Raw genomic sequence first — 20,246 nt, 5'->3', positions numbered from 1 at the left:
TATTCTTGCATGATCTCACACAGGGCTTTGGAGAGACACCTCATAACTGACCACTGCACACTCACATCTGAGATGCTGCTCCCGTCCCTTTTCCTATCCTCATGTGAAGTCAGCCGTCACGCAACCCTCCTTAACTAAAATGACCTCCTGTATATTTATAAATCCTGCTTTTTAATACGTACAGTCAAGTAGGTATTTCTGTGCATTTAAATCTTCATTAACTTATTCAAAGACTCATATTTGACCATATAAGATCAAATTTATTAATCAGTTAGCAACGAGAATACCGGGAGAGATATTAAAGAGAACAGATAGCAAATCTCTAAGACAGAGTTTGCTTCTTCCCACAAATGATGAAATCATAATTTTAAAGAGAGTATATTTTGTCTGCCTGCAGATGATTCTGAAGTCCTTTAGAAGATGATGTTGCAAACATTCCTGATCTCATTAGGATCTGTGAATATTTAAAAGAAAAAATCAAAATATCACCAAACCGATCTCAGTTGCGTGATATTGGCTAGTGTTTGAATGAAAAGGAATAATCCACTCCTGGGTAGTGGAGTGCAGGACTGCTCACACACAGTTCTTCTCTCTGGACCTTGTCTTTTCAGGGATGGGTTCTACAGGGATCATTTTCATAGGAAAATCTACATTTGCAAGGTCACCTCTTGCTTTGAGACATTCTAAGGGGCATGTGCATGTGTGCAACATATTCAAAATTTTGTGCTCAGAGCAATGGTGCATACTTGTAATCCCAGGGACTCAGCGGGCTGCGGGATGAGAACCTCAAGTTCAAAGTGAGTTTCTGAATATTAGATGCTGTGTCAGAATAAAAAATAAGATGGGATGGAGATAGAACTCAGGGGTAGAGATTCCCTGGGTTCAACCCCTACTTCTCCTCCTCCAGAACTGCAGTCTCTGAGAAATCTCCTCTAGGGTTATTGGAGATTTTCCAAAGCAGAGTACTTTTTTCACACAGGAAATCACTAATGTTAAGACTATTCCATTCTCCATGACTTCACAGAAAGCTCTCCTACTGTCTCCCAATTGATGAACCCCACTCTGAAAACTAAAGGGGTGTTGTTTGATCCATGTTTTAAACACATATACTCATGTCAACACCCTGAAGGAGGGACCATTTCACTCAATAATACATATGCAAAGTATCTTAAGGGGAAGAAAAATCCCTAAGAGAACAAAATGTCAATAAGTACAAACCTCAAGTTGTTGAGAGCCACAGCCGAAGGGGCCCCAGCAAACTTCCAGCTGCCAGCAAACTTTCAGCTGCCAGCTGATGATTGGCTCACAGCGGCCCCAGCAACATCTAGCTGCCAGCTGATTGGCTCCTCTGCGGTGATGCTCATTGGGCTGTTTCCCCTCCCTTTCAGACCAGGGAGCTGCTCATTGGGGGACTTTTTTTGGCTCTGCCCACGGGACCCAGCCAAACAGTCTCAAGAGCAGGCGGAGTGGGGGAGGTGAAGAGGCTTGTGGGAAACCAGTGGTGGCAGTAGGGTTCTTAGGGAATTCCTGAAGAGTTCGAGTGGTGGTCCGTGTGTGTTCTAAAAATAAAGTTTGTTTCTGCTTGATAAGTGGCTGGTGAATTGTGCAAAGTATCATAAGGGGAAAAAAATACCTAAGAGAACAAATGTCAGGAATTAGAAACCTCAAGTGACTGCTCATCAAGCAAGGTCCTTAGGCATCAGGACAGTTATTTGGGAAGGAGAAGGAAAGAAAAATCTAGATCAGTGGGGTTGCTCAATGCCTAAGGATTTGAATTTTGAAATGGAAGTTAGGAATCAAGCTCTCTGTCCTTTGGTTCATTTCAGAATACTACAGGAACAGGGAAAGCGACTTTACCTGTTTCAATAACATGTCATATGTTTTCCTTTGGAATGTTATTTTCCACTGTCAGCTCTTCAAAATTCTTTTGGACTTCTTCACTCAGACTGTCTTCCTTAGGTGTTTTGCATGTGGGATAACGAGGAAGAGATTTCTGTTAGAAAGCATCTTCAAGCATGTTCAGCAGATCTCAGGATCCATGGGCACAGCCTGTGGGATGTTTTATTCACGTTTTTAAAGGAACCAAACAATGAGGATTGAAGCCTACCCACTGCTTTCTCAGGGACACACAGTTGAAACCATTGTAGTTAAAAAAATAACAACTTTTACAAGAAAAAAATTGGAATGGATGAGGGACCTGGCTGGATGTATATTATAGATGACACCAGTGCTGCAGAATTAGTTCAGATTAAATTTTATAGAAAAATATTTTCTACACATCAAGCATTTCAAGAAGTCCAAGTAGGAGAGGACCCGATGATCACGAGGGGGTACACTATGTTCAAATGTGCAGAAATCTAAAATGTCAGAATAGTCTTGTAAGAAAAGAGGTGACCACACAAATATAAGAAGTTCAATTCCTTGTACATCCTTCAATTTATCATAACCCAGTGGTGGGATGATGCAGGACTGTAATTCTAGGAACTCAAGAGACTGAGTCAGAAGGATCACCAGTTCAAAGCCAGCCTGAGGAAGTGAGCAAGATCCAGTCTGTAAGTTAAAAAATAAATAAATAAAATATTTGGGGATATAGCTCAGTTGTCGGACATCCCTGTGCTCAATCCCTAGTCCTGCAGAAGAAAACCACACACACAACAACAAAAAAAAAATGGAATATAGATACATACATATATGTTTATTTATTTATTTTTACATATATAAATATACACATATAAATAAATGAACAAAGTAATATAAATATGTAATATGTGTAGATTATATATTATATATTTATTTGAGAGAAAGAGAGAGTCCAGGGATCATAAAAAAATAGTGTGACAATTATTCAAAGTGGTGAAATAGAGAAAAGAATCTATAAAGCAATATTTATCTTCCAAAGGTGTGTCCCTGTTGGCTAAAAACATCCCTAAGTTGATGGAAAGTAAATAAATAAGTCAGGAATTTGAAACATCACATGGCTTCATGGGTAGATACAACTGAGTCAGTCCCCAGGACAGCACATCAGGGGGATGGGAAAACCAAAGTAAATGTGGACTCTTAGAAGACGTGGGGGGGAGAGGGCTGAGAGCAGGCAGAGGAGAGCTTCCTGCCAAGAGGTGAAGGTCATTGGGCCCAGAGGTGCCCACTCAGAGGTCAGTCCTCAGGGCTGAGGGAAGACACACCCTGCCCTATAAGCCAGCAGGGTGGGGCTGTGTCATGGGATTCCCAGCCACTAACTCATCCCACACAGTCTTCATAGTAGGTAAAGAAAAAGGGTATGAAGGATATAAGTGTTTAAATTTAAAAACACTCAGTCACCAAAAAGAAATTTGCTGAACTTCATGTGGGTATCCACTGATCCTCTTAATGCCATGAAAACATAATGGGGTGAGTCAGTGATCTTTTCATGGATCACAGATGATGGGAAGGTGTCCATCTGTGACCATTCCAGTGACTGGACAGGCCTGGCTCCTCTGAAGCTCCCTCATGGGCTGGTACATGGCAGCCATCTTGTCTTGGGCTCATATGGTTCTCTCTCTTCTCCACCATCTATGCTGCTCCTTGGAAGTTCACATTTCCTCTTTTTATATGGACATGATACACACTGAGTTAGTACACACTCCAAGTACCTCATTATGGCTAAGTTATCCATTTTGGATTAATATTAGTAAAAGCTTAAGTTCGACCAGATCATTGACCTCTATATATGACTCATGCACAAAGCCTGTCATTGACTCCAAGGACAGTGATGTGTATTTCCTCTTTGATTCCCATGGCTGTCATGGAAGATGACGGACAAAATGTCTTTTCATGTTCCTGTATCACTTCTTTAACATTTGGGTCAAATGTTTAAAGTTACTTCTAAAATCAAAGATGGTGCCCTGTGGCCTTACCAAATAGGTTTATGGCATCTCTACCTCAAATGCAAGGTAACAAGGCATCTCTCAAACAGGTCCATGTGTAAATTTAAGAAGATATTACCAAAAAATTAATAACTATAATAATGCAAATCTGACCTCTTGTCAATTTATGATATGTATATTTTTTCAACTGAGTTACATGTTGCTTCAAGTTATCCAGTTGAATTCCCCTTGTGTCTCCACCAAGTAGATCAACCACAGCCAATCACCCTGACAGAATCCGGGCACTGGCTTTAGGATCTACACCTATGGTACCTGTGAGGATCCTGTATGTTGGATATTTGACCCTGGTTTTCTTGGAAGTTTGGAAGTCTCTTGTCTATTTCCTACATTTTTATACCAATTTGATATGAGTTTTGTGCAGGGTGAGGGACAGGAGTCCTATTTTATTTTTCTACAAATAGCTATCCATTTTCCCTCGTGACATTTGTTAAAAAGTCTGACTTCCCCCAGAACATATTTCTGTCAACATGTCAGACATCAGATGCCTAGACTCATGTGACTTTGTCTCAGTGTCCTCTATCCTAGTCCTTAGGTCTTCATCCTCATATTGGGGGAATTACCAGGCTCTTTTTGCTATACTGCTGTTTAGTATATTTTCATATCAGGTATTTCTTGGCCTCCGGCTTTGTAATCTTACTTATTATTTCATTTCTTGCTCTGGGTCTCTTATTCTTCCAAATGCATTTAAAACATTTTATTTCTAATTCTGTGATCAATGTCTTTTTTCTTTTCCTGGGGAGTGCTCTGAATCTGTACATTGCTTTTAGTAGAATGGACATGTTTACAATATTAATTCTGCCTATTCAAGAACATGAGTGATCCTTCAATTGTCTATGGACTTCTTTAATTTCTTTCCCAGTGTTCACTGAATTTCATTGTACAGCTCTTCTACCTACTTGCATAGATAATTATCAACCATTTAATTTTTGAGTTTATTGTGGATGGAAAGGTTTCACAAATTTCTTTGCCTGTTGAATTGCTGTGGCATCTATTAGTTTATACATGTTGAATCTGTATCTTCTTTCTTTGCTAAACTCATTTATGAGCTCTACAGGCCTTCTGATGGTGTTTTGGCATCTTCTAAATATGATTATACCATCAGCAATCAGAGATATTTGGACTTCTTTTTTTTCCTATTTATATCCTTTGATTTACTTTTCTTGCCTGATCACAATGGCTCATGTTTCAAGGACTATATCAAATAGGATAGTGAAAGTAAAAGTCGTTTGTGGTGTATAAATTACAGGAAAATTCTTTCAGTTTTTTCCTCCATTTAGTATAATATTTACCCTGGATTTGTAATAAATGCCCTTTATGTCATTGACGTAGGTTACTTTGATTAGTTGTAAGACTCTAAGCATGTTAGTGAGACTGTGTCTCAAAATCAAATATAAAATGTGCTAATAATGTGGCTCAGTGGTTAAACTCCTCTTGTTTTGATCCCTGGGAACAAAACAATTCATGAAAATCAAAACATTGGGAAAACCTGTGTCCATCCAAAGAAAATAAAAACATGTAGCCCAATATTACTCAAGTGAAACCAGCCATACAATGGAAGGTTATCTCCTTCTGGCCCAGTGAGTTACCCAAGAGATAGAAGATGATGCAGCTCTCTGATAGTCAATCAATGTAATTAAGCCCTTTATTAGAGAGAAGGTGGAGTTTCTGACATGGGCTTCATTGAGTTCCTTGCTGGCCCATTCCTGTGTTGAAATCTGTCCCCCAGGACTAGTGTCCCCAAGAAATAACTTAGCCATATTGAGGCACTTGGGGTATGTACTAACTCAGTGTGGATCATGTCCATATAAAAAGAGGAAATGTGAACTTCCAAGGAGCAGCATGGATGGTGGAGAAGAGAGAGAACCATGTGAGTCCAGGACAAGATGGCAGCCATGTGCCAGCCCAGGAGGGTGCTTCAGTGGAGCCAGGCCTGTCCACTCACTGGAACGGTCACAGATGGACACTTTCCTGTCATCTGTGATCCATGAAAAGATCACTGACTTACACTATTATGTTTTCATGGCATTCATAGAACTTGTGGATACCCACTTGAAGTTCAGCAAGTTTCTTTTTGGTGACTGAGAGTTTTTAAATGAAAACACTCCTGTCCTTCCAACCCTTCGTCTTTACCTACTGTGAAGACTGTGTGGGATGAGTTAGTGGCTGGGGCGGCCATGCTCACCCCCACCCTCTGGCTTATAGGGCAGGGTATGTCTTCCCACAGCCCTGAGGGCTGACCTCTGATTGGGCACCTTTGGGACCAATGACCTTCATCTCTGGGCAAAGCTCTCCTCTGCCTGCTCTCATCCCTCCACCACCCAAGTCTTCTAAGAGTTCATGCCGCAGTCTGGCTGGGCACAATTCAGGAGCCACTTGTCAAAAGAAAATAACTTTATTTTTAGAACTACAAACGCCAAGCAAAACAGCTCCTCAGGAAAAAACCCTCAGAGCCCAACTGCCACCACCAGCTTCCACAAGCCTCTCACCCACACAAACCTCACCACCTCCTACAATCCTCTGGCTCTTGAGGCCGATTGGCTGGGTCAAATGGGCGGAGCCAAAGAAGTCACCCAATGAGCAGCTCCGTGGTCTGAAAGGGCAGGGAAACAGCCCAATGAGCAGCTCCGTGGAGGAGCCAATCAGCTAGATGTTGCTGGGGCCACTGTGAGCCAATCATCAGCCGGCAGCTGGAAGTTTGCTGGCAGCTGGAAATTTGCTGGGGCCCCTTTGGCTGTGGCTCTCAACAAGTTTACATTTCCTGTGGCTTTTCCCATCCTGCTGTTGCGCTGCCCTGGGGCTGACTCAGATGACCATACCCATGTAGCCCTTGAGGTTTCAATTCCTGACTTGTTTATTTACTTTTTATCAATGTAGGGATGTTTTCAGCCAACAGGGATCCACTTTTTGAAGAACAATGTTGCTGCATAGATTCTTTTGTCTATTTCAGCACTTTGAATTTGTCTCACTATTATTTTATGATCTCTGGATTTGCTTTCTCTCTTTCTCTCAAAAATATATAATATATACTTATTTTATATTTACTTATTCATTTATATGTGTATATGTATGTATGTAAATATAAATAAATATGTACATATAGATATGCATGTATATATATTCTGTGTTTTGTTGTTGTGTTTTGTTTTTATAGGACTGTGGATTGAGCACAGGATTCTGGGGTTGGGACTAGTGATCCTTCTGCCTCAGGCTCTTGATTACCTGGAATTACAGTCCTGCACCATCCCACAACTGAGTTGTGATAAATTGGAGGACATACAGGGAATTGATCATTTTATATTTGTGTGGTCACCTTTCTGCTGCTTGCAAGACTATTCTGACACTTTGGATCTTTCCACATTTGAACATAGTGCACCCGCACAGGGTCATCAGGACTTCTCTGGCATGGAGTGCTTGAAATACTTGAAATGAAGAAAATCCATTTCTAGAATATTTTGTCTGAAATAATTCTGCAGGACTGTTGGCATCTATGATATGTAGCCAATGAAGTACCTCATCCATTCCCAAAATATTCTTGTAAAAATTATTATATTTTTAGTTACTATAGTTTCAAATGTGTGTCCCTGAGAAAGCAGAGGGTAGACTTCCTGATCTTGCCTGAAGTTTCCAAGTCCCCAGGCACCTGTATGCACATGTGTCACCTGCCTGGAGCTGTCTCAGCTGACTGTACTCCTGTAGGTTTGGCAGCACCCACCTCCCTTGTCCTCCAAGGAATCTGCCTTAGAAAGGGGCATTTCCTAAAGGAAGACGTTCCTCAAAGGGACAATGTTCTTTTTCTGCTCATTAGCATTTTTTCCACCTCCTAAGGGACAATGACATATGCCAGCACCTTCTGATGGTTGTTCTTTGATCATATGAGACCTTCTGCAGTCCTTGGACTCTGTGAATGATGTGTTCAAGTCTGCAAATGGGGACTTTCCTTAGTGATCTCCTTCTGCCCTGACCCCATGTCAGATGTCACCTGTCTCTCTCACATTGATGACTAAGTACCACAGTGCGGGGAAATATGGGGAACATTTATCTCAGGACAGAAGGAACTCTCAATGTTGGTGTTCAGAACATTTCTCAACCTCAGCCCAAACACCCAGGGGCACCACCCTACAGCTCAAACACATAATGATCTGATTATTATCTGACACTAGGAGGATTGTAACTAATGGGGATCCTTCCCTCATCCCTGTGAGGTGGGCATTTTTTTACATTCTCTCAGTCTCTAGTGTGACCTTCTTTCTCTCTTATTTTTTTTTTTGTTTTGTTTAGCAGTTTGGACATGAAGCTTGGCCTGTCATGGGATATCTGATTTAAAAAAATTCACTGAATCAGTAAATTTACTCAGCTGTCTTACTGTGGTGATGCAATGTCTTTTTTTTTTTAAAGAGAGAGTGAGAGAGGAGAGAGAGAGAGAGAGAGAGAATTTTTAAGTTCTCGGCGGACACAACATCTTTGTTGGTATGTGGTGCTGAGGATCGAACCCGGGCCACACGCATGCTAGACGAGCGCGCTACCGCCTGAGCCACATTCCCAGCCCAAGTGATGCAATGTCTTACTAGAACTACTTTTAGAGGAGGAAAAGTTTATCTGGGCTCAGCATTTTAGAAGTTCTAACTGTCGCTGGCCAATTCCATGGCTCTGGCCCAAGGGGAGGCAGAACAAAATGGCGGCAGGGCCTGGAGGAGGAGAGCAGCTCAGGATAGGGCACCAGGAAGCAGAGAGACCTCAGCTCACCAGGGACAGGTGAGCAGGTGGAACCACTCTTCCAGCAATACCCACCTGCCTACAGTCACCACCCAGTGAGTCCATTCAAGTGGATTAATCCATTTATTAGTTTACAGCATTGTCATTTTCTCATTTCATCTCTGACTATTCTTGCATGATCACCCATAGGAGCTTTGGAGGGACACCTCATAACTGACCACAGCACACTCACATCTGCAATGTTGCAGCCCATCCCTTCCCCTATCCTAACCCTTAACTAAAATGACCTCCTGATTTCTTATAGATCCTGATTTTTAATATGTACAGTGAAGTAGGCATTTCTTTGCATTTAAATCCTCATTAATGTATTCAAAGACTCATATTTGAGCATATATGATCAAATTTATTAATCAATTAGTTATACAGGAATAGCAGAAAAGATGTTCAAGAGAATAGACAGCAATTCTCTAAGATAGTGCTGAGGGACATTTCCAAGTAAGAATGACGCATCGATATTTCCTTGCCAGCGTACCCCATGTTAAATGGACTTGCCTTGGAAATTTGCTGTGACCTTGCATGTGTGTTTGAGAAAGGTGACCCTGCTCAAAGACCAGCTCGAATCCGGGTTTAGAGATGATCAGGTTTGAGGAAGTTTCCCGCTCCTTGAGTTTAAGGCATTCCCGGTTTAAGACAAGTTTAGGGCATTCCCCGTCTGAGACAATACGGGTTTTAGGGAAGTTGGAGGTTGAAGATTATTGCTGCTGGGATTAGGGTGTTCCTGCTGCTTGTTCCCCTTGAGTTCTCGTGAGATTCAAATGGGATTTGGAAAAAAGCCTCGTGGAGTAGGTGATTTGGGGCGGCGGCTTATTGGAGATTTGACCCGAACGTGTTTGTAGATGGACGGTGTGAGTTCGGGAATAAAGAATTGCTGTTTGAATCTACAAAGCTGTGAGTGGCTCCTGATTCAGTGCCAAACTGAGACATTCGCATTTGGTGGCCCGTACGGGGAACGTCTGAAACTTGGAGGTGAGTAAAAACGTGAAAGTAAACAAACAGATATATTAACCACATTTAAAAACAATCCTTAACAGCTGTTTACCTAATTTAAATTAGTAAGCAAACAGATATATTAACCACCTTTGAAAACAATCATTAACAGCTGTTTACCTAATTTAAATTAAACCATATAAATCACATGAATAAAAAAAAAAATTCGGATCCATTTTTTCATGATCGCTCCTCATATAAAAATATGGACATACACACATACTGATTTTTTTATGCAACACAAAACAGTGCACACATAACATACAACACATAAGACAATAGTAAGTAAAGGCCTTGTAGCTATAGCTAGGTGAAATCTCCATTGCAATGTTTAAAAACTCCACAGTCAAAAAATAAAACACAGTCAAAAAACAAAACTGATTAGAAAAACATTAACCTAGGTTTGTATGAGCTCAAAAATGAAATAGATCTTTATGATGTGAGAAAAATGCAATAATAAATTAGATATTGAAAAAAGCACCGTGGTTAATCACTGTTGCAGATGTAAGAATAGCCAAGCTGGAGCTCTGGATAACAGCTGTTATGGATTTGAGTCAAATCATCTTCTTTTTCTGTAGAAATTGCTTTAGTTAATCTCTCTGGAATCCAAATCAGTTGCTGTTCTCCCTGTGGAAACACACAAACGGAACCCCGACTCCAGACAATAACTGGATCGGGACCTTTCCATTGTCCTGTTAGAATATCTTTCCAATGTACCTTAGGCTTATGTACATTTTTCCGGTACATATGTCTTTCTGCAGCACTATGTCCTGATGAATCCAAATTTAAAAAGTTTAGAGTAAAAAGGGTTATTTTAAGTTTATCTTTGGGGGATATATACACCTTTCCAATTCCCTCTTTTTGCTTTAATAGGTATGTTTTAATAGTTTGATGAGCTCTTTCAACTATGCCTTGTCCCTGTGGATTGTATGGGATTCCTGTTATATGAGTAATACCAAATGATGAGCAAAATTGTTTAAAAGAGGTGGTAGTGTAACCAGGACCGTTATCAATTTTTAACTGTTTTGGAATGCCCACAGTGGCAAAATTTTGTAAGCAATGAGCTATAACATCTTTAGTTTTTTCTCCGGCATGAAGGGAGCCCATCAAAAATCCCGAAGAAGTATCAACTGTAACATGTAAATATTTTAATTTTACAAATTCTGGCAAGTGTGTGACGTCCATCTGCCAAATATGGTTAGGTATCAGTCCTCTAGGGTTGAGTCCAAGATTAACTTATGGTAAAAAGGTCACACAATTTTGACATTGTTTTATTATATGCCTGGCTTGTTCCTTAGTTATTTAAAAATGCTTTTGTAAAGTATTAGCATTGACATGGAACCTTTTATGAAAATTTATAGCTTCTTCTAGTGTAGAGAAAATATGTATGTCATGTGTAGTTTTATCTGCTAAATCATTGCCCAAACTAAGGGCTCCAGGCAATCCTGTATGTGCCCTAATATGTCCTATAAAGAATGGATCTTTTCTGTCCCAGATTAGACATTGTACAGTGGAAAACAAAGAGAAAACAGTAGAGGAAGGGAAAATCCTACCAGCATCTTCAAGGGATATTATAGCATTAACTATATACTGACTATCAGAAAATAAATTAAATACAGAATCTTTGAACATCACAAAAGCTTGTAAAACTGCATTAAGCTCTACCTTTTGAGCTGATTGTCTGGGTACTAAGAATGTAAAAGTTTGATCAGGGGTAACTACTGCTGCTGTACCATTATTAGACCCATCAGTGAATATATTTGGAGCATTCACGATAGGTGTTTTTCTTGTCATTTTAGGAAAAACTACAGGATGCTTAGACCAAAAAGACAACAAAGGATTAGATGGTAAATGATTATCAAATGAAACATTCGATTTACACATGATTATTGCCCAAGTATTTAACTCATTAGCTAATTCATCAATTTGATTCATAGTATATGGAGTAATAATTTTATTGGGAGAAATTCCAAACACTCCCTTTGCTGCTTTTATTCCTTTGAGTATTAATTGTCCTACAGCCTCAGGATACCTAGTAAGAATAGTGTTAGGAGAATAAGATAAATGTATCCATAATAATGGACCTTCTTGCCAAAATACTCCTGTAGGAATATTTTTTGTTGGTAGTACAATAAATAATAAAGGCAAACTTATATCAATTCTATCCAAATGCATATTTTCCATATATGTCTCAATAATTTTTATTGCCTTTCTAGCTTTAGGAGTTAACATTCGGGGTGAATTTGGATCTGATGGACCTTTTAGAATATCAGATAAAGGCCCCAACTCTCCTGTTGGTATGCTTAGATAAAGCCTTATCCAATTTATATTTCCCAACAACTTTTGAAAGTCGTTAAGTGATTTGAGTTGATCTACTCGTATTTGAATTTTAGGTGGACAGACCATGGTTGAGGATAATAGAACTCCTAAATAACTAATTGGAAAATTTAGTTGTACTTTATCTATTCCTAGCTCTAGATTATAATTTTTTAGCAAGTTTGTAAGTGTGGCATAACATTCCAGCAATGTGTTTTTATCTTTATGTGCCAATAATACATCATCCATATAGTGAAATATTTTTAGTTCAGGATTTTGATTTCTAAGTGGCTGGATTGCTTTATTAACATAGATTTGACACATATTTGGACTGTTAGCCATTCCTTGAGGGAGTACTTTCCATTCATATCTCTCATCAGGACCTTCATGATTTAATGCAGGGATAGTAAATGCAAAACATGGACTATCCTCGGGATGAATTGGAATCGAAAAAAAACAATCTTTAATGTCTATAGCTAAAACATGCCACGTTTTTTGTAAAGCAGACAATTGAGGAATCCCTGATTGAGCAGGTCCCATAATAACCATCTCATTATTAATGGCTCTTAAATCTTGCAATTATCTCCATTTACCCGATTTCTTTTTGATGACAAAATTAGGAGTATTATGGGGAGATATGGAAGGTTGTAAATGTCCTTCCGCTAATTGTTGTTTGACTAGATCATGGGCTACTTGTATCTTTTCTTTAGTCAGGGGCCACTGAGGAACCCACACTGGTCTTTCTGATTTCCAAGTAATTTTGATTGTCTCAGTAGCCCTTTCTGAAAATCCAACCCATGTCTGTCTATTCCTTGATCTATTTGAATTGGTGCTGCTATACCTTGTTCTTGTTTTCCTAATCTTTTTTCTTTCCTAATACCTTGTCTAGCCCTAGTAGTGGGTGCATTAGGATTGATGTTATTTGTTAACATCAAACCTAGTTGATCTAGCACATCTCGTACCCATAACTTAATAGGAAGGTGATCCAAAACATATGGCTGTATAGTTCCTTCACATCCTTCAGGATTCTTCCAATCTAATACCATAGCACTTCTATGGGGATTAGTCGCCACTCCTAGGCCTTGAAGCGTTTGAGTGGCTTGTTGTAATGGCCAATGTTTTGGCCATTCTTGAAGAGATATGATGCTAAGGTCAGCATTTGTGTCTAGCAGCCCATTAAATTCATGACCCTGAATATTTAGTTTTAGCATTGGGCGAGAATCTAAATTTAAAGACAATATAGCCCAATCTACACCTGTGGAGCCTAATCCCCTGGAACCTCTTTCTACATTATGACTAGAGAACTTATTATGTAGGCTGGGTATTATTAACAACTGTGCTATTCTATCTCCATGTGAAATTACTGATATACCTCCTGGAGAACTAGCTATAATTTTTATTTCACCTACATAATCGGGATCAATTACCCCAGGACTTATCATAAGTCCTTTTAATGTAGATGAACTACATCTGAATAATAAGCCTACTGTTCCTTTGGGAAGAGGTCCTTTTACTCCTGTAGGAATGATTTGAACACCCATCTCTGGAGTTAATACTGCTCTGGCAGAGGCACAGATATCCAACCCTGTGCTCCCTCGGGTTTGTCTGATGAGGGATTTCATGGACAATGTGTCCTGGGCACCACCCTGATGGTGTTACTGGGTTCCTCCACTGCCCCGTATATTTGTAGTTGTGGGCCCCGGAGCATTGGGCCCCCCAGTCCGTTTTTTGGCAATGAAGCCTGATGCCTTTCTCCACGATATCGTGGGTAAATACCTGATCCTTGTCCATTTTTTGATAAGGGAGTACCTTCTATGGTGGTTTGAGAACAGCATTCATTAGCCCAATGTCTCCCTCTACGGCATCGTGGGCAAATACCCGGTATTCTATTCCTTTGATTTCTAGTTTTGTTAAACCCTCTTCTTATGGGGCAACTCCTTTTAAAATGTCCTGTTTGTTCACAATTATAGCATGTTTCTGGCCTGGCATCTAAAGCCTGTTGTACTGCAGCTGCCAAGACTTGCCCTTGTTCATTAATATCTCTACATAATTTAATATATATGTTTAAATCTTCATGTCTCCATGGTCTAATAACCTCTCTGCAGCAACAATTTGCTTGGTCATAAGCCAGTTGTTTTATTAATGGCATTGCTTGTTCTATATCCCCAAAAATTTTGGCAGCAGTTTGAATAAGCCTATCTACAATCAGCGTAAGGTTCATTAGGTCTCTGTATTACCTTAGATAGCTGACCTTGTAAATCTCCATGTCCTTGTAAAGTCTTCCATGCCCTAACTGCGTCTGCAGCAATTTGTGCATATATAGCAGGATCATATTCAATTCGTTGCCGTGGACCCTCATAAGGTCATTTTCCTAACAACATATCTAGATTTCTTTGAGGGTAACCAGCTGCTGCATTTCGCCTAGATGTCTCTGTGCAAAATTCCTCATTGGCAACCTTCCATAACAAATATTGTCCTCCATTTAGTACAGATTTACACATGCTAGCCCAATCTGCTGGCGTCATGTCCAAGTTAGTAATGGACTCCACCATGCTTACCGTGAAGGGAGCTTGAGGACCATAGGTTGTTACAGCCTCCTTTAACTGCTTCACTGTTTTAAATTCTAAAGCACAGTGAATTCGCTGCCCTCCTACCTGTTCAAATACAGGGCATGCTAATCTTTGAGGTCCTGTCTCAGGATCCCACTTATCAACTACAGGGTTTGAGGGCCACTCAGGTGTCTCCATCGGTGGGGCTGTTGGTTGAATTACGCCCTCTGGTAATAAAACAGAGTTAGTAACAGCCTCTTGTTGTGGTCTTTTTCCTAATAACCCCTTTTCTTTAAATTTTCTTCCTCTCTCTGACTAGCTCGAGAGACCTTCTCTTTTGCTTGATCTAAAATGTCTTTCTCCATGGTCTGAATCTCTAACAATTTACTTAACACCTTTTCAGTTTCTTTTTTACTAATTTCTAATCTTCTATAAAGATAACGCAACCCAATAAGATAACACAAAACAAAACCACAACTGAATGAAACAAAAACTGAAAAAAAATTCGCTGTATCAATTTTCTCTTTCTCGGGGCTAAGAAACTTCAAACCTTGAGCCAACCATTTTTCCCAGTTTGCCTGAGAAATTTCTAGGGATAGGCAGCTTGAAATAAAAACAAAATAAATCAAAACAAGAACACATTGTTTTTTGAAATGGTCACCCATTCTCTCGCCTTCCCTCAGGGGTGAGCAATTTTACTCACCTCCAAGTTTCAGACGTTCCCCGTATGGACCACCAAATGCCAATGTCTTGGCTTGGCACTGAATCACAAGCCACTCACAGCTGTGTAGATCCAAACAGCAATTCTTTATTCCCGAAATCACACCGACCATCTACAAACACGTTCGGGTCAAATCTCCAATAAGCCGCCGCCCCAAATCACCTACTCCACGAGGCTTTTTTCCAAATCCCATTTGAATCTCATGAGAAGTCAAGGGGAACAAGCAGCAGGAACACCCTAATCCCAGCAGCAATAATCTTCAACCTCCAACTTCCCTAAAACCTGTATTGTCTCAGACCAGGAATGCCCTAAACTTGTCTTAAACCGGGAACGCCTTAAACTCAAGGAGAGGGAAACTTCGTCAAACCTGATGATCTCTAAACCCGGATCCGAGCTGGTCTTTGAGCAGGGTCACCTTTCTCAAACACACATGCAAGGTCACAGCAAATTTCCAAGGCACGTCCATTTAACATGAGGTACGCTGGCAAGGAAATATCGATGCGTCATTCCTACTTGGCAATGGCCCAGAGCAAGACACAGTTTGCTCCTTCTCAGAAATGATGAAATCATAATTTTAAACAGAGAGTCTTTTATCATCATGTGGATGATTCTGACGTCCTTTAGAAAATGATGTTGCAAACATATCTGATCTCATTAGGATCTGTGAATATTTAAAAAAAATTAAAGTATCACCAAGCTGATCTCAGTTGCATGACATTTGAATGAAAAGGAAAAGGTAGTGTTTGAATGAAAAGGAAAGATCCACTTTTGGGTAGTGGAGTGCAGGACCGCTCACACACAGCTCTTCTCTCTGGACCTTGTCTGTTCATGTATGGTTTCCACAGGGATCATTTTCATAAGAAAATCTACATTTCCAAGGTCACCCATTCTTTGAAACATTCTAAAGGGCATGTGTATGTGTGCAACAAATTATAAATTTTGTGCCTGAAGCAATGGTGCATGGTTGTAATCTCAAGAACTCAGCAGGCTAATGGATTGGGATCTCCAGTTCAAGGTGAGTTTCTGAATCTTGGATGAGATGTCAGAATAGAGTAAGATGGGATGGAGATGTAACTCAGGGGTAGAGAGTCCCTGGGTTTAACCCGTAGATCCCCACATCCAAAACAGTAGTCTTTGAGAAATATCCTCTAGGGTTATAGAAGATTTTCCAAGCAGCGTAGTTTATTTACACTGGAACTCACCAATGTTAAGGTTATTCCATTCACCATGGCTTCACAGAAAGCTCTCCCACTTTCTCCCAACTTAAGAACCCCACTCTGAAAATTAATAGAGTGTTGTTTGTTCCATGTTTTCAACACATATACTCATCTGTAACCCGAAGGAGGGAACATTTCATTCATTCATACATATGCCTAGTATCATAAGGGGAAAAATACCTAACAGAACAAATGTCAGGAAGTATAAAACTCAAGTGTCTGCTCATCAGGCAAGGTCCTTAGACATCAGGACAGTTATCTGGGAAAGAGAAGGAAAGGAAAAATCTAGATCAGTGGGGTTGCTCAATGTCTAAGTATTTAAATTTTGCAAATGAAAGATATGAATTAAGCTCCCTGTCCTTTGGTTCATTTCAGAATACAATACAGGAACAGGGAAAGTGACTTTACCTGTTTCAATAACATGTCTTATGTGTTCCTTTGGAATGTTATTTTCCACTGTAAGCTCTTCAAACTTGTTTTGCACATCTTCACTCCAATTGTCTTCCTGAGCTGTTTTGCATGTGGGATAATGTGGAACAAGTTTCTGTTAGAAAGCTTCCTCTGGGTCTGAGGTAGACCAGTTGATCCCACCATCTCCATGCTCTGACTCATATTACTTCCAGTCATTTATGAATGATATGGGAACGTGGGTAAATTCAACTTATGGAAATCGTATCATCCTGTAATTCTTAGGACAACTGAGGACATTCAAGATCTTTATTGTGTGAACTCAATCCTGCCTAATGTTTTGGTATTATCAGGGGCTAAGCTTTGGAAATTATTTTAGACTGTGCCTTCTCCTTTCAAGTCTATCTACATTCTAGAGTCTATGCCCCAGGATTCTGGATCGTTTATCCAATATTCAATAGCACAAGAGGAGTGGTGTTGATCTGAGCATTCCACCCAGCACATTAGCATGCTCATCTCTGCTAATGCAAAAAAAAAAAAAAAAGGAAAGAGAGAGAGAGAGAGAGAGAGAGAGGGAGAGAGAGGGTTTGAAAGTTTTAGAAGGGCATCACAGTTGGACATGATGTGAAATGTTTCTCTATTTTCTGGAAGGCAAAATACACCTGGGACAAGTCAAAGTTTAAATTTAAGAATATATCACAAAAAAATGATAATGATAATGCAAATGCAAATGCTAGCCTCTTGCCAATTTATGATTTTTTTTGTTTTGTTTTGTTTATTTTAGACCAATGCTATTTCAAGTGATCTAGTTGAATTGTCCCTGGGTCAACAACAACATTAGATCAACCACAGCCAATCACTCTGAAAGTATTAGGACACTTGCTATAGAATCTCCACCAAGGGCAATTGTGAGGATCCTGTCAACAGCTAAAATACACTGGTCCTTTCTTTTTATCTCCACAGAGACATGAGAGCTGATGTCTGAGTACCAATAATATTCACCTCTGGGCAGAATGAACTTCTCTGCATGTTCTGAGCCTTGTAGCAACCAAATTTCTAAGAGTGTAAATTTCCTTTGGATTTTCCCCATTCTCCTGATAAGCAGTCCAAGTGAATAACTGAGTTGATCTTACTATTTGAGCCCTTCAAGTATCAGATTCCTTGTTGATTGGAGCTCTCGCTCTCCTCTCTGTTTCCTGAATCAGAGCACCCTACTCTTCCACCAAGGTTTCCAAATCCCCAGGGACCCGTCTTCAGTTATTGGAGTCTGCCTAGCGCTCTCTCTCTCTCTCTCTCTCTCTCTCTCTCTCTTTCCCTCTCCCTCTCCCTCTCCCTCTCCCTCTCCCTCTCATCTTCTCCATCTTTCTTTCATAATATATATCAACACAATAACCCAGAAGGAACTATCTCTAATCCTGATTCTTGGGGACATATCTGAAACTCACTCCCAACCCCTGCAGTACATTCATGCACCTGAACCACAAAAATATTTAAATATTGTCAGAATTATGAAAACCGACATTTTTCAGGCCAAACAGACCCTTAACTCTCATTCATATTAGAAGAAACATTTTATTCCATGTTGTAAGCCTCTCTCATTTTATTATTTTCTTTTTTTTTTTCATTTTTAAGCACAGTCTTGATAAATAGCCTGGCATCTTAAGTAACGTCTGATAAAAAAAAAAATTCTGTTACATCATAAAAGAACACTTTTTAGTAAGGGTTTTCACTGTTTTGACACAAAGACATTACAAGTACAATTTTAGAGAAGGAGAATTTTTATTTAGGCTTATAGTTTCATAGGTTCAGTTCAAATTTTGATTTGGGCTCATGGTGGGCCAACTCCATGGCTCTGGCCCAGTGGGTGGCAGAACAAAATGGCAGAAGGGCCTGCAGGAAGACAGCCACTTAGGGCACGGTACCAGGAAGCAGAGAGAGCTCTGCTCACCAGAGACAGGATAGAAACCCCACGGCACAGCACAGGGACCCCCTCCTCCAGTCACACCCCACATGCCCAGCCACAACCCAGTATGTCCATTTAAGTGGATTAATCCACTGATTAGATCACAGCACTCATACCCAATAATTTCACCTCTGAACATCATTCCATTGTCTCACATGAGCTTTTGGGGTCCTTTCACATCTAAACAAGAACACACTCACATCTGTGTGATGTTGCAGCCCATCCCTTCCTATGTACTCATGATACGTTCCACAGTTATTACACAATCATCCTTAACTAAAATAGTCTCCTGTCTTATGTAGACCCACTGTTGAATATTGCACCAGAGTAGATATTTCAGTAGATATTTCTGTGCATTGAAATTCTCATAAACTTATCTGAAGATGCATGGTGGTGCATATAAGGTCAAATTTATTAATCAATTTGGAACACAGGAATAGCAGGAAAAATATAGAAGAGAACTGACAAGAAATCCCTTAGACAGAGTTTGGCCCTTTACAGAAAAGTAGAAATTACCATTTCAATAAAAGGGGGGCATAATTTTATCTTCCTAGAGATGATCTCTGAGACCTTGAGAAGATGATGTTGCAAACATTCCTGATCTCATTAGTATCTGTAGGAATCAAAAGCAAAAGAAATTAAAATATTGCCAACCTGATCTTATTGGAATGATATTGGAGAGTGCAAAGGAAAAATCCAATCCTGGGTAGTGGAGTGCAGGAATGCTCACACATAACTCTTCTCATGGAACTTACATATTCATGTATGGGTTTCACAGGGGTCACTTTCATAGGAAAGTCTATTCTTTCAAGGTCACTTCTTGCTTTGAGGGACCCTAAGGTGCATGTGCATGTGTGCAACACATGATTTTTTTTTTTTTGTGCCAGGACCAATGGTGCATCCTTCTAATCCCAGGATTCAGAGACTGTGTCAAGAGCAGGAAGATCTCAAGTTCAAAGCCAGCTTCTAAGTCTTTGAGGCCATGTGAAAATAAAGAATGAGATGTGGTAGAGATGTACCTCAGTGGTAGATTTTTCCTGGGTTAATTCTCTATTACCATTGCCTCCAAAATCTGAAAGCTTTCGAGAAATCTCCTTCAGTAATGTTGAAGATTTTGCTATTGCAAAGTAATGAATTCACCAATGTTAATATATTCCATTCTCCATGGCTTCACAAAAATCTCTCCCACTGTCACCCAATAAAAGAACCCATTCTGAAAACTAAAGGGATGCTGTTTTATCCATGTTTCAAACACATTTAATTATCTGTAACCCTGAAGGAGGGACCATTTCACTCATTCACACATATGCCAAGTATCATAAGGGGAAAAATACCCAACAGGACAAAATGTCAGATTGTACAAACCTCAAGTATCTGTTCATCAGGCAA

The sequence above is a fragment of the Urocitellus parryii genome, chromosome X, assembly GCF_045843805.1.
Source record: "Urocitellus parryii isolate mUroPar1 chromosome X, mUroPar1.hap1, whole genome shotgun sequence".
Lineage (NCBI taxonomy): Eukaryota > Metazoa > Chordata > Mammalia > Rodentia > Sciuridae > Urocitellus > Urocitellus parryii.
This window is presented reverse-complemented; position numbering follows the sequence as displayed.